The sequence below is a fragment of the Macaca nemestrina genome, chromosome 5, assembly GCF_043159975.1.
Source record: "Macaca nemestrina isolate mMacNem1 chromosome 5, mMacNem.hap1, whole genome shotgun sequence".
Classification (NCBI taxonomy): domain Eukaryota; kingdom Metazoa; phylum Chordata; class Mammalia; order Primates; family Cercopithecidae; genus Macaca; species Macaca nemestrina.
The window spans coordinates 100,830,798-100,844,236 of record NC_092129.1 but is presented as its reverse complement, the minus strand read 5'-3'; positions in this window follow the sequence as shown (position 1 = coordinate 100,844,236).

The following is a 13,439-nucleotide window of genomic DNA, read 5'->3' as shown; positions in this document are numbered from 1 at the left end:
CTACAAGCACATGGGAAGGACAGGGGCAACTGATGGACTCCACAGGAGATGGACCCCCTGACGCCACATCCCTGAGGGTAGGAACAATTTCAGTGGCATGAGACACCCCCACCTGTCTGGGGTGAATTGACCTTTTTATCTTTTTGTAATCAATATGTAATGCCCCTTTTCATCTCTTTCCTCTGAAGTATACTTTGACAATAATAAAATCACTCCAGCTTCCTTTTTATTAGTTTTTGCATGGCATATCTTTTCTCATTCTTTAATTTTTAACTTTAATGACATTTGAAGTAAGTTTCTTGCAAACAGCATACGGTTAAGACATTTTTTTATTCCTTCTAACAATCTCTGTTTATTAATTAGTGTATTAAAATGACTTACATTTAGTAAAATTTTTATATGTTTGGATTTATGTTTACCATTTTATTATTGTTTTCTGTTTGTTTCTTCTGTTTTTCATTTCTCTCATTCTCTTCACCCTTTCCTGCCTTTTTGAAGGGATTATTGGCTATCTCTTGTCATCCTATTCTTTTTGCATGCTTGTGTTGTTTTAACTTTTTTGGGTTGGAGGGCGGGGGTTGGAAACAGGGTCTTGCTCTGTAACCCATGCTGGAGTGTGGTGGTGTGATCATAGATCACTGCAGCGTTGACCTGCTGGGCTCAAGTGATCCTCCCACCTCAGCCTCCTGAATAGCTGGGACTACAGGTGCATGCCAACATCTAGCTATTTTATTTTATTTTATTTTATTTTTTGTAGAGATGGAGTTTCACTATGTTACCCAGGCTGGTCTCAAACTCCTGGACTTCAGTGATCCTCCCACCTTGGCTTCCCAAAATGCTAAGATTACAGGCTTGAACCACCATGCCCATCCTATTCTAATATATCTATTGTGATTTTAACAGTATATGTTTACATAATTTTTTTTTAGTAGTTGCTCTAGGGATTACAAAATATATACTTAATTTTTCACATCTATCTAGAAACAGAAACCGTAACACCATAAAGTCTCACTTTCCACTCTTTATGTTAGAGTTGTCTTAACTATCACATCCACATATACTGAAAAATTCATCAGTGTTATATTTTTGCTTTCAACCATAAAACATTTTAAAGCACTAGAGAGGAAAAGAATAGTCTGTTATATTTAGTTGAACATTCCTCGTTCTGTCACTCTCTTCATTCTTGAAGTTCCCATTTCTTTCTAGAATTATTTCCCTTCTGTCTAAAGATCTCGCTTTAGCTATTCTTTTTTTTCTTTTAATAATATTGGTACCAACTTTAGCAATTCTTTTAGAGCAGGACTGCTGAGTTAAAATTCTCTTCATGTTTCTTCATCCATGTTTTCTTTAACTTTCATTTCTGAAAGCTATTTTCCCTTATATGAAATTCTGAGGTGACAATTCCTTTTTTCAGCACTTGAAAATGTTGTGTTACTTGTCATCAAATCATTGTTCTCCTGTAGATTTTGTATTGTTTCTCTCTGGATGTGTCAAGAATTTTTCCTTGTCTTTAGTGTTTCAGAAACTTGAGTATGGTGTGTTGGGCATGCATTTCCTTGATTTTATCCTGTTTGGAGTTTACTCCACTTCTTGAATATGTACGTATATGTCTTCCTCAAAATGAATGAAGTTCTCAGCCACTATTTCTTCAAATCTTTTTTTCAGTTCCACATTCTTTCTTCTTTCCTTATAGAAAACTCATGACACAAATATTAGACCTTTTGTTGTTATTCCACAGGACCATGAGATTCTGTTCCTTTTTAAAATATTTTTTTCTCTCTGTTGTTGAGATTGGATAACCTTTCATTGATCTATCAAGTTCACTATTTCTTTCCTATGTTATCTTCATCTTGCTATTGAGTCTTTCCAGTGAATTTTTAATTTTAGGTACTGTGTTTTTCAGTTCTAAACTTTCCATTTGATTATTTTTATATCTTCGTTTCTATTGTAACTTCATTCCAAAAGTGTTCACAATTGCTTCTTCGACCATTTGTATGATAGTCATTTTAAACTCTTTGTCAAATAAGTCCAACATTTGTATTGTCTCATCATTAGCATCTGTTGATTGTCCTTTCTTGCACAAGTTGAGAATGTCATGGTTCTTTGTATGCCAAGTAATTTTGGATTGTATCCTGGATCTTTTGTAAAAAGCAAAAGATTTATACAATTGGAAGAGAAACAAGAGTATATATCCTGGATATTTTGAATATTACTTTATAAGACTGTGAATCATGTTTAAATCCCAGAAGAGGATGTTGATATTTGGGTTTTAGCAGGCACTTCCCTGGCTAGGTCCCAGCCCACTTTCTGGGTGCTGTGGTTACAATGTCAGTTCAGGTTTCACAGGCTTTAAGTGCTATTAAGATCAATTTTGTGGAGTATGTTACCCAGGGGTCTGTCTGGGCCCTAGGAAGAAGTCTATCTGGTGGCTCAGTTCTCATCATTTTTGGAATGCTAATTAGGAGCAGATCCACCTCCAGGCAGGTTGGAGATCAGTGCAGATGTTAATAAACAGTTTTATGTGATCCATTTCCTGTGTATTTCCCTCTCTGCTATCTTCCTAGTAGTTTCTAGTTCCCTGGGTCTTCTTGTGTTCAGTCCATCAGCCAAAATCCACTCATTTCTGTGGTTGAGCTACATTTGGGGCCCAAATGACAAAGGAGAGAGGGGGCATTATAAAGGGGGTTTGGGTTGGAACTGCAGCTCCATCAAATGAAAAATGAAGGCTCCCCTCCCTTAGAGTTTTAATTCATGTAGTTTTCCATGATGAACACTGCCATTCTCATAAGGTTGTGTAGGGCTGGGATAAAAGAGAATGGAGAAAAAGGAGAGGGGGGAAAGAAAACTCAAGAAAATCCCTCTCTACTCTTTCCGATCTTTAGCAGTTCTTTTTTTTTTTTTTTGAGACAGAGTCTTGTTCTGTTGCCCAAGCTGGAGTGCAGTGGCACAGTCTTGGCTCACTGCAACTGCCACATCCTGAGTTCAAGCGATTCTCTTGCCTCAGCCTCCCAACTAGCTTGGATTATAGGCATGTGCCACCACCACGCCCAGGTAAGTTTTTGTATTTTTAGTATAGACAGGTTTCACCATATTGCCCAGTCTCATCTTCAACTCCTGGCCTCAAGTGATCCACCCACCTTGACTTCCCAAAATGCTGAGAGGACAGGCATGAACCACTGTGCCCAGCCAAGAGTTCTCTTTTCTTTAAGAGTTCTTCAAGCCAGGACTAAATGGATTTCCTTGGCTTGCTTTCTGTTCTACAGTGGTACTTCTAGATTTTGACTATGTTGAGAGCCAGCTGGACATCCTAGAGGAAAAATATTGTAAACTAACTGCTAATTTGGTGTTACTTGAAATTTTTCTATTCTTCCCCAATCTGCCTATGACTGCAGGTGGAGGGGCAGTAGCACCATCCTTCTATGAAGAAACGAACCAGCCACTTGGTAGCAGGTTGACTTTATTTCATCCTTCAACCCTCATAGGGGCAGTCATTCATCCTGACTGTTAACCTTACTTTTGTAAGCTCCAGGAACACAGATCACTAAGAATTCTAGAGGAGCTATTGCCAGAATACATACAAAGACCTCAGATCCAAATGACTCAAGAGGTGAAATATAATGTATGCTGTGGTGTACTTCTCAGATGCCTTCACCTTAGGTCTGAAATACTCATTCCCCAACAATGCCTCCATGCTAAAAGTGTTGGTAACTAATGGATCTCAGCCGAGCCCCTCTCTAGGCATTACCCTCAAGAGGCAAACCAAAGGCTACCTTACCCAAGACCACACCATATTCTTGGAGCCAGCTCAAATTCAGTGACTGTTCAAAGTGGAGCATAAAGCTGGGGCAGCATTAATGCAAGGAAGGACAACTCTGAAAGGCCAGGATTCCCTGTGGAGCTGGCTGAGTCTTTTGTTTAACTCCTTCCTTTGTCTAGTCCCACTTCCTTTATTCCTGCACAAGTGTTGATAGAGGGTACTCGCCAATTAACCTCCCGCACACAAATTGTCCCAGAGTTTGCTTGCTGGGGACAACCTTATATACTAGGTCTAAGCATGGTATTTATGACAGGAATGGGTTCAGTAATGGACAAATAACTTGATTTAGGTAAATACAGTATGAGGAGGTTTGTTCTGGGATCTTCTGGGAAATTTCCCTGACAATAGAGAAAACCATAGGAAAAGATTATCTGTCTTTGAAGTTAAATCTGAACAAGAACTCCTGCAACTTACATTGCTGCTGACAAACATATTTGGACCCCCAAAACAACCAGTCTTAAAACAAAGATTATACTGTGATTAGCAGAATGAAGAGATGGAAAAAACCTGAGTTCTTAATGATGCTGAGTTGCAAGATCAACACACCCTGAAGGCCACCCCATTTTTCGACTTCTCATTATGTAAGTCAATAAATTTCTTTATTATTTGAAGCAACCTAGGGATCTCTTTTTTGTCTGTTTCTGCTACTTACAGCCAAAACATCTGACTGATACATGTGTGCATCTCACTGACCCTTCCTATACTGCTTCTGGAGATTTTTATAAACATTCAAAAAATATTGAGAAATTCACAACCCAGACAAAAATACTGAACTGTAACTAAGAGCAGGTGGCTGATGGTAAGTTTCCTTTTCCTTTCTTCTTCCTTTCTTCCCTTTCTTTCTTCTATGGGGCACCAATAATACATTTTCTTAAAAAGGGGACCTAGCTAAACAAATATATTTTATGTACAAAAAATAATAAGACCACAATGATTTGTGTAACTGTTTGACAAAAATTATCTTAAATTCTACTTTTAGAATCAAAGTACAATCTAGGCCATAAATTTGATATATAATTGGAACTTCTGAAAGCTCCCTCTGTAATAAACAGGTAAAGTCAGACACCTGGTAATTGCAGAGGGTATTTATATGCCTGTGGAGGAGGAAGGAAGAGATTTTTACTTAAGAAGGAAAATGCCAGTAAAACATATATAGTTCAAAAAATGAACTGTTTGCAACTTAAAAGGTAAACAATCCATTATGAAAAACCAAGAAAACGTTACTCATCCCCACACTTGACTCAAACTCTGAAGGTCGGAATAAACTGATTTTTGTCAGGCCAGAAAGGAAAGAGTTTTCAAGAAGCAAAGTGTTCTGCCCTTTCACAGAGGACAGCACATTGCCATTCCTCCAGATTCAAGAATATGACAATGGAGCACTCTTTGTTCTGATTTTAACTGTTTTAAGAATCTCTTGTATCTGCTGGATTGATTGCGTTCTTTTCTTCCTCAGCACTAGTCATTTCAAAACTCTTTCTTTAGGCATTTAAATACAAAATCTAAAGATTCCATCATTGTGGATCATAGACAAATCACTGGGCTGGATTTAGGACATGGGCTTTAATGTCCTCCCCACCAACAAGCTGGGTGGCATTGGACAAATCTCTCTCTCTCTAAGCCTCCATTTCATCATCTCCAAAATGATCTCTTCTGGCTCCATGATTATAGATTTATTGAGAAATGAGAGGAGCTGTCTGAGTGCTGGGTGGCTTGTGGCAATGATAGCCCATTTTTCTGTCTACCCTCTCCCCAACATTTCACAATTCAAAATCTTAGCCCAATTTATAGCCTGGTCAGTCTGTTATGGGGAAGCTGGAGGCTGAGGAGATTTCTTCACAAATACTAAAGACAGAAACAACAGATCCTCTTCTTCCAAGTCTACAGTCAACCTCTATTTTACTTTTGGTGCCTTGAGAGTTAGCCCACATCATCAGTGCAGAAGAAAAATGAATCAAACACTTCTGTTCCTTTTCTGCTGTGAATTTTAGAAATTATCTCAGAGGTCATTCTGTAGTGAGTCTGACTGATTTTATATAAGTTAAGGTGGTGGTGAGTAGGGACTGAATAAACCTAGAGTCCTTCAGAGGCATATTAATAAATTTGAGTCTTCAAATCTATACAAAATTTGCTCTTTGTTCTCTAAGTCTAACATGAAATACCTAGCAAGGTCCTCAGGCCACAGCATCAAAGCCAACCCCATGACCCACAGGACCATGGATAGAAAAGCTGGCGCAGAAATGCAGTCTAACAAGGAAACAGTGACTAGAATCCATGGAGTGCTTTGCAAGATACCTGGCATGGACACTTCAAAGGCTCCATGAGAAAGAACAGAGGGAGAAGGGAAAGCTGTTCTAGACTAAAGGTTATGAAAGAAACATAGCAGGCAAATGTAATGCATTAACCTTGACTCTAATGATGTTCTGAAAACAATTTAGGAAATTTAGTTATTGACTACGTGTTGGTATTATCAAATTAATGTTCCTTAGATGTGAAATGTTCCTATTCAATTGTGATTATTGCATAGGAAAATTATATGGGAGTGATATGTCATGATGCCTGCATACTACTTTCAGATGGCTTACGAAAGGAAGTTGTGTGTGTGTGTGTGTGTGTGTGTGTGTGTGTGTGTGTGTGTGAAGATGCTGATAGCTTTAAATCTAGGAGAGCAGTATATGGGTGTTAATTTTTCTGGGTGGTTTTTTTTTTCAATTATTTTTCAAGCATTTAAAAACTTTTTTAATTTAAAAAAACTTAAGAAAGATATGCAATTCAGCCAGGCTTGGTCAGAGAGCATGTGGGGTTCCAGGGTACCTCATGACTATACGCCCTTAGGATGTTTCTGTTTCCCAGGTGCCACTTTATTTCTAGTTCTCTGAGCAAAAATCATGACTGCATTTGTTAGGGCCAACCACAGAGACTTAAATTGCAAAAAAAAGAAAAAAAAGGAGGGGGTTGGGGGTGGGTGCAGGTACTGCAGTAGGGACATATTTTATTCCCTATTTACAGAGGAGAAAACCAAAGCACACTTAAGTTAGCTTACTTGTCAGAGGCCCCTGAAGGAGCCACACTGATTTTCAACCCAGATTCCCCTGAGTCCCTTTGACCAGTTCTCTGTAATCTTGTAGCTACTGTATCTTCACTTCCAACAGGCCTCACGGGCAGAGGACTAACCCCTGGGCTACTGGAGCCACTTCACTCAGACTCCAAATTCAGGAGAACCAAAAGTGCTAAGGACTTAGCTCCTTCCAGAGGGACCCATAGTAATGACTGCCTCATCAGTCTCAGGAATTCCTTCCATTTCAATGCAGTCCCAGAAAATAAATCCTCCCTTCACTGTTGTCATACTTTCAAAGACCAACCGCTCATTGCCCAAATCAAACCACTACCCTCCCAAACATCCTGATATCCCACATACACGCTTGTCATCGCCTCCCACGCCATCTTCCATTGCCATGGATGAGCAGTGCTTCAAGATAAAGTTTCATAATTACAGGTTTATGTTGTATTTGGTCTCCTTCAGAGAAAAGAATTTTGTCTCTAAGTTGTCCCAGTGTCCTTCCTTATGAGGAGCATGTATGAGCACAATGCCTGGACTTTGTGAAATCTATTCGTATGGTTCTGGGATTTCTTCTGTTTTCTTCCTGAATCTTGGCTGAATCCCAGAACTAAGATTGGCTAAATAGCCATACAGTCTGGGTTAATATTGTTATTTGCAGGAGGTGAAGATCAAAATATGTGATAACTAGTACAGCACAGAGGGCACCACCTAGAGTGGGTGGGTGCAGGCAGATGGTGCGTCAAAGCAGGATCCTGGAGGACACCCCTCTCACTATACCACGTGTGAGCCCTTCAGAAGCTGGACTGCGAGGAAGGCTAGGTGATCCCTTGGCATCAAAGGAGCACTCGTGGGTCTTGTGGCAACAGTTACTTGCCATCAGGTACAGAAATACCTCTATATTTGACAGTCATGATAGCTGTGCCACTGAGACCACCTGACCATCAGTTCTGATTGTGTTTTGATGATGAAAATAACAGGAAAAAAATACTTTGAAAAGAGAGAGGATGAGAATGAATGAGTAAATGAATACAAATAGAGGATAAAAGATATTAAACACAGATACATTAGACTCTCTCTCACACACACTCTCACACACACACACACACACACACACTCAGGAAAACAAGTGAAGTGCCACACCTTCAGCAACAAGAATTTTGTTATCAATCTCTATTTGCGCTCAGCTTTGAAACTTCAGTTCCTTTTTCACTAAAAGTTTCCCTTTTAGTGAAAGGGCTGTTTTGGTGCTGTTTTCTGCTGTTGTTCCTGGCCAGTCAGCCAGGAGCTGACCTCAGGAAAATGTGAAACATTTTTCAGCCAGTGGGGAGGAGCTGGTCAAAGTAGGGAGGAGTGCACTAATGAAAAGCAATAATATTTTTCAGGAAAACTCAAAAGGGGAAAAAGCAACACTAGGCACGATAAGCATGGAGGAACAAAGAGGCCCGGGAGAGCAGAACGTTCGCTTCTGAGCTATCTAAAAAAATTTTCCAAGTTCTTGGGCCCTAAAATTGTCCTGGGTCAGCAGAGGATACACTGACCAACCCTGTCACCTCGGCCCTTGGTCAGCAGGTGCCATGAGCACAGCAGCACTGTGGGCCCTAAAGGAAAAACAGGCTTGATTTTGAGAGACATGTTTAATCATGTTTTCCAATTAGAATTAACAAGGATTTTTCCTTTGTTACTCACTAATGAGTAAATTAAAATCCAGACCAGTGAGAGAATAGGTTAACTAGACAGAGAATGATGTATCTGGCCAGGAGTTGAAAATATTGCTACAAATTCTAGGTGGGGAAAACCAACCACAGGGTCACCACACAGAAGGCAAACCTACATAAGCAGAGAGCTCCAAAACTGCACAAGTGAAAAAGTTAACTTTTGTGACTATCTTAGTCCATTCCTGCTACCATTACCAAATACCACACACTGGGTAAGTTATAAATAATAGAAATTTATTTCTCATGGTTCTGGAGGCTAGGATGTCCACCCAAGATCAAGGCACCAGAAGATCTGGTGTGTGGTAAGGACTCACCCTTTACTTCACAGATGGCACCTTCTCTATGCATCCTCACATAGAGAAAGAGGCAAATAAACTCCCTCAAACCTCTTTCATATGAGCACTAATCCCTTGTGGATCCCTCCTGACCAAACCACCTCCTGAAGGACCTACTTCCTGATGCTATTGCATTGGAGATTAGATTTTAACATATGACTTTGGAGGTGGGGAAGGACACAAGCATTCAGATGATAGCAGTGATGCTTCATCACACCATCTGTTCCATGGATCTAAGATTTATCTCCAACTGAACTTGTCATCAGAAAGGATTTTCCTGATTTTATTATGATGCCAGTAAAATAAGAAAAATGAAGTGACTTATAAAAGATTATTCATTCTCTTGATGATCTCAGAGACAGAAAGAATACTAAATGCAATCAAAATGTTAGAGTGATGGTATTAGTAGACATTAACCTAAACAACCACATCTAACTGTGTCAGTAGTGAGACAACCTGGGCAGAGGACAAGAACAAGAAAAACAGCTGTGAACCTAAGACAAAAGCCAGAGGGTTGGAACTTCTGGCCTTCTCTTGGGAAAGTGAAGTGAGGGCTGTAAATGCAGAAGTAAATCAATTGACAAAGAAGAAGCCATAAAAGCAAGAGTCAAAAGAAGCAAGGACAAGGAGAAGGAAGGCTTTCCAACCTGACTCCGAGTTCTAGGATACAGAGGCTGTGTCAAGACTTATGTAGGTTTAGGGCGGAGCAAGATGGCCAAATAGGAACAGCTCCAGTCTCCAACTCCCAGCGCGAGCGACACAGAAGACCGGTGATTTCTGCATTTTCAACTGAGATACTGGGTTCATCTCACTGGGGAGTGCCGGACGATCGGTGCTGGTCAGCTGCTGCAGCCCGACCAGTGAGAGCTGAAGCAGGGTGAGGCATTGCCTCACCTGGGAAGCGCAAGGGGAAAGGGAATCCCTTTTCCTAGCCAGGGGAACTGAGACACACAACACCTGGAAAATCGGGTAACTCCCACCCCAATACTGTGCTTTAAGCAAACAGGCACACCAGGAGATCATATCCCACACCTGGCCGGGAGGGTCCCACACCCACGGAGCCTCCCTCATTGCTAGCACAGCAGTCTGATCTACCGGCAAGGCAGTAGCGAGGCTGGGGGAGGGGCGCCCGCCATTGCTGAGGCTTAAGTAGGTAAACAAAGCTGCTGGGAAGCTCGAACTGGGTGGAGCTCACAGCAGCTCAAGGAAACCTGCCTGTCTCTGTAGACTCCACCTCTGGGGACAGGGCACAGTAAACAATAACAAACACAGCCGAAACCTCTGCAGACCCAAACGACTCTGTCTGACAGCTTTGAAGAGAGCAGTGGATCTCCCAACACGGAGGTTGAGATCTGAGAAGGGACAGACTCCCTGCTCAAGTGGGTCCCTGACCCCTGAGTAGCCTAACTGGGAGACATCCCCCACTAGGGGCAGTCTGACACCCCACAACTCACAGGGAGGAGTACACCCCTGAGAGGAAGCTTCCAAAGCAAGAATCAGACAGGTACACTCGCTGTTCAGAAATATTCTATCTTCTGCAGCCTCTGCTGCTGATACCCAGGCAAACAGGGTCTGGAGTGGACCTCAAGCAATCTCCAACAGACCTATAGCTGAGGGTCCTGACTGTTAGAAGGAAAACTATCAAACAGGAAGGACACCTACACCAAAACCCCATCAGTACATCACCATCATCAAAGACCAGAGGCAGATAAAACCACAAAGATGGGGAAAAAGCAGGGCAGAAAAGCTGGAAATTCAAAAAATAAGAGCGCATCTCCCCCGGCAAAGGAGCGCAGCTCTTCGCCAGCAACGGATCAAAGCTGGACGGAGAATGACTTTGACGAGATGAGAGAAGAAGGCTTCAGTCCATCAAATTTCTCAGAGCTGAAGGAGGAATTACGTACCCAGCGCAAAGAAACTAAAAATCTTGAAAAAAAAGTGGAAGAATTGATGGCTAGAGTAATTAATGCAGAGAAGGTCATAAACGAAATGAAAGAGATGAAAACCATGACACGAGAAATACGTGACAAATGCACAAGCTTCAGTAACCGACTCGATCAACTGGAAGAAAGAGTATCAGCGATTGAGGATCAAATGAATGAAATGAAGCGAGAAGAGAAACCAAAAGAAAAAAGAAGAAAAAGAAATGAACAAAGCCTGCAAGAAGTATGGGATTATGTAAAAAGACCAAATCTACGTCTGATTGGGGTGCCTGAAAGTGAGGGGGAAGATGGAACCAAGTTGGAAAACACTCTTCAGGATATCATTCAGGAGAACTTCCCCAACCTAGTAGGGCAGGCCAACATTCAAATCCAGGAAATACAGAGAATGCCACAAAGATACTGCTCGAGAAGAGCAACTCCAAGACACATAATTGCCAGATTCACCAAAGTTGAAATGAAGGAAAAAATCTTAAGGGCAGCCAGAGAGAAAGGTCGGGTTACCCACAAAGGGAAGCCCATCAGACTAACAGCAGATCTCTCAGCAGAAACTCTACAAGCCAGAAGAGAGTGGGGGCCAATATTCAACATTCTTAAAGAAAAGAATTTTCAACCCAGAATTTCATATCCAGCCAAACTAAGTTTCATAAGTGAAGGAGAAATAAAATCCTTTACAGATAAGCAAATGCTTAGAGATTTTGTCACCACTAGGCCTGCCTTACAAGAGACCCTGAAGGAAGCACTAAACATAGAAAGGAACAACCAGTACCAGCCATTGCAAAAACATGCCAAAATGTAAAGACCATCGAGGCTAGGAAGAAACTGCATCAACTAATGAGCAAAATAACCAGTTAATATCATAATGGCAGGATCAAGTTCACACATAACAATCTTAACCTTAAATGTAAATGGACTAAATGCTCCAATTAAAAGACACAGACTGGCAAACTGGATAAAGAGTCAAGACCCATCAGTCTGCTGTATTCAGGAGACCCATCTCACATGCAGAGACATACATAGGCTCAAAATAAAGGGATGGAGGAAGATTTACCAAGCAAATGGAGAACAAAAAAAAGCGGGGGTTGCAATACTAGTCTCTGATAAAACAGACTTTAAACCATCAAAGATCAAAAGAGACAAAGAAGGCCATTACATAATGGTAAAGGGATCAATTCAACAGGAAGAGCTAACTATCCTAAATATATATGCACCCAATACAGGAGCACCCAGATTCATCAAGCAAGTCCTTAGAGACTTACAAAGAGACTTAGACTCCCATACAATAATAATGGGAGACTTCAACACTCCACTGTCAACATTAGACAGATCAACGAGACAGAAAGTTAACAAGGATATCCAGGAATTGAACTCATCTCTGCAGCAAGCAGACCTAATAGACATCTATAGAACTCTCCACCCCAAATCAACAGAATATACATTCTTCTCAGCACCACATCGTACTTACTCCAAAATCGACCACGTAATTGGAAATAAAGCACTCCTCAGCAAATGTACAAGAACAGAAATTATAACAAACTGTCTCTCAGACCACAGTGCAATCAAACTAGAACTCAGGACTAAGAAACTCAATCAAAACCGCTCAACTACACGGAAACTGAACAACCTGCTCCTGAATGACTACTGGGTACATAACGAAATGAAGGCAGAAATAAAGATGTTCTTTGAAACCAATGAGAACAAAGATACAACATACCAGAATCTCTGGGACACATTTAAAGCAGTGTGTAGAGGGAAATTTATAGCACTAAATGCCCACAAGAGAAAGCAGGAAAGATCTAAAATTGACACTCTAACATCGCAATTAAAAGAACTAGAGAAGCAAGAGCAAACACATTCGAAAGCTAGCAGAAGGCAAGAAATAACTAAGATCAGAGCAGAACTGAAGGAGATAGAGACACAAAAAACCCTCCAAAAAATCAATGAATCCAGGAGTTGGTTTTTTGAAAAGATCAACAAAATTGACAGACCACTAGCAAGACTAATAAAGAAGAAAAGAGAGAAGAATCAAATCGACGCAATTAAAAATGATAAAGGGGATATCACCACCGACCCCACAGAAATACAAACTACCATCAGAGAATACTATAAACACCTCTACGCAAATAAACTGGAAAATCTAGAAGAAATGGATAATTTCCTGGACACTTACACTCTTCCAAGACTAAACCAGGAAGAAGTTGAATCCCTGAATAGACCAATAGCAGGCTCTGAAATTGAGGCAATAATTAATAGCCTACCAACCAAAAAAAGTCCACGACCAGATGGATTCACAGCTGAATTCTACCAGAGGTACAAGGAGGAGTTGGTACCATTCCTTCTGAAACTATTCCAATCAATAGAAAAAGAGGGAATCCTCCCTAACTCATTTTATGAGGCCAACATCATCCTGATACCAAAGCCTGGCAGAGACACAACAAAAAAAGAGAATTTTAGACCAATATCCCTGATGAACATCGATGCAAAAATCCTCAATAAAATACTGGCAAACCGGATTCAGCAACACATCAAAAAGCTTATCCACCATGATCAAGTGGGCTTCATCCCTGGGATGCA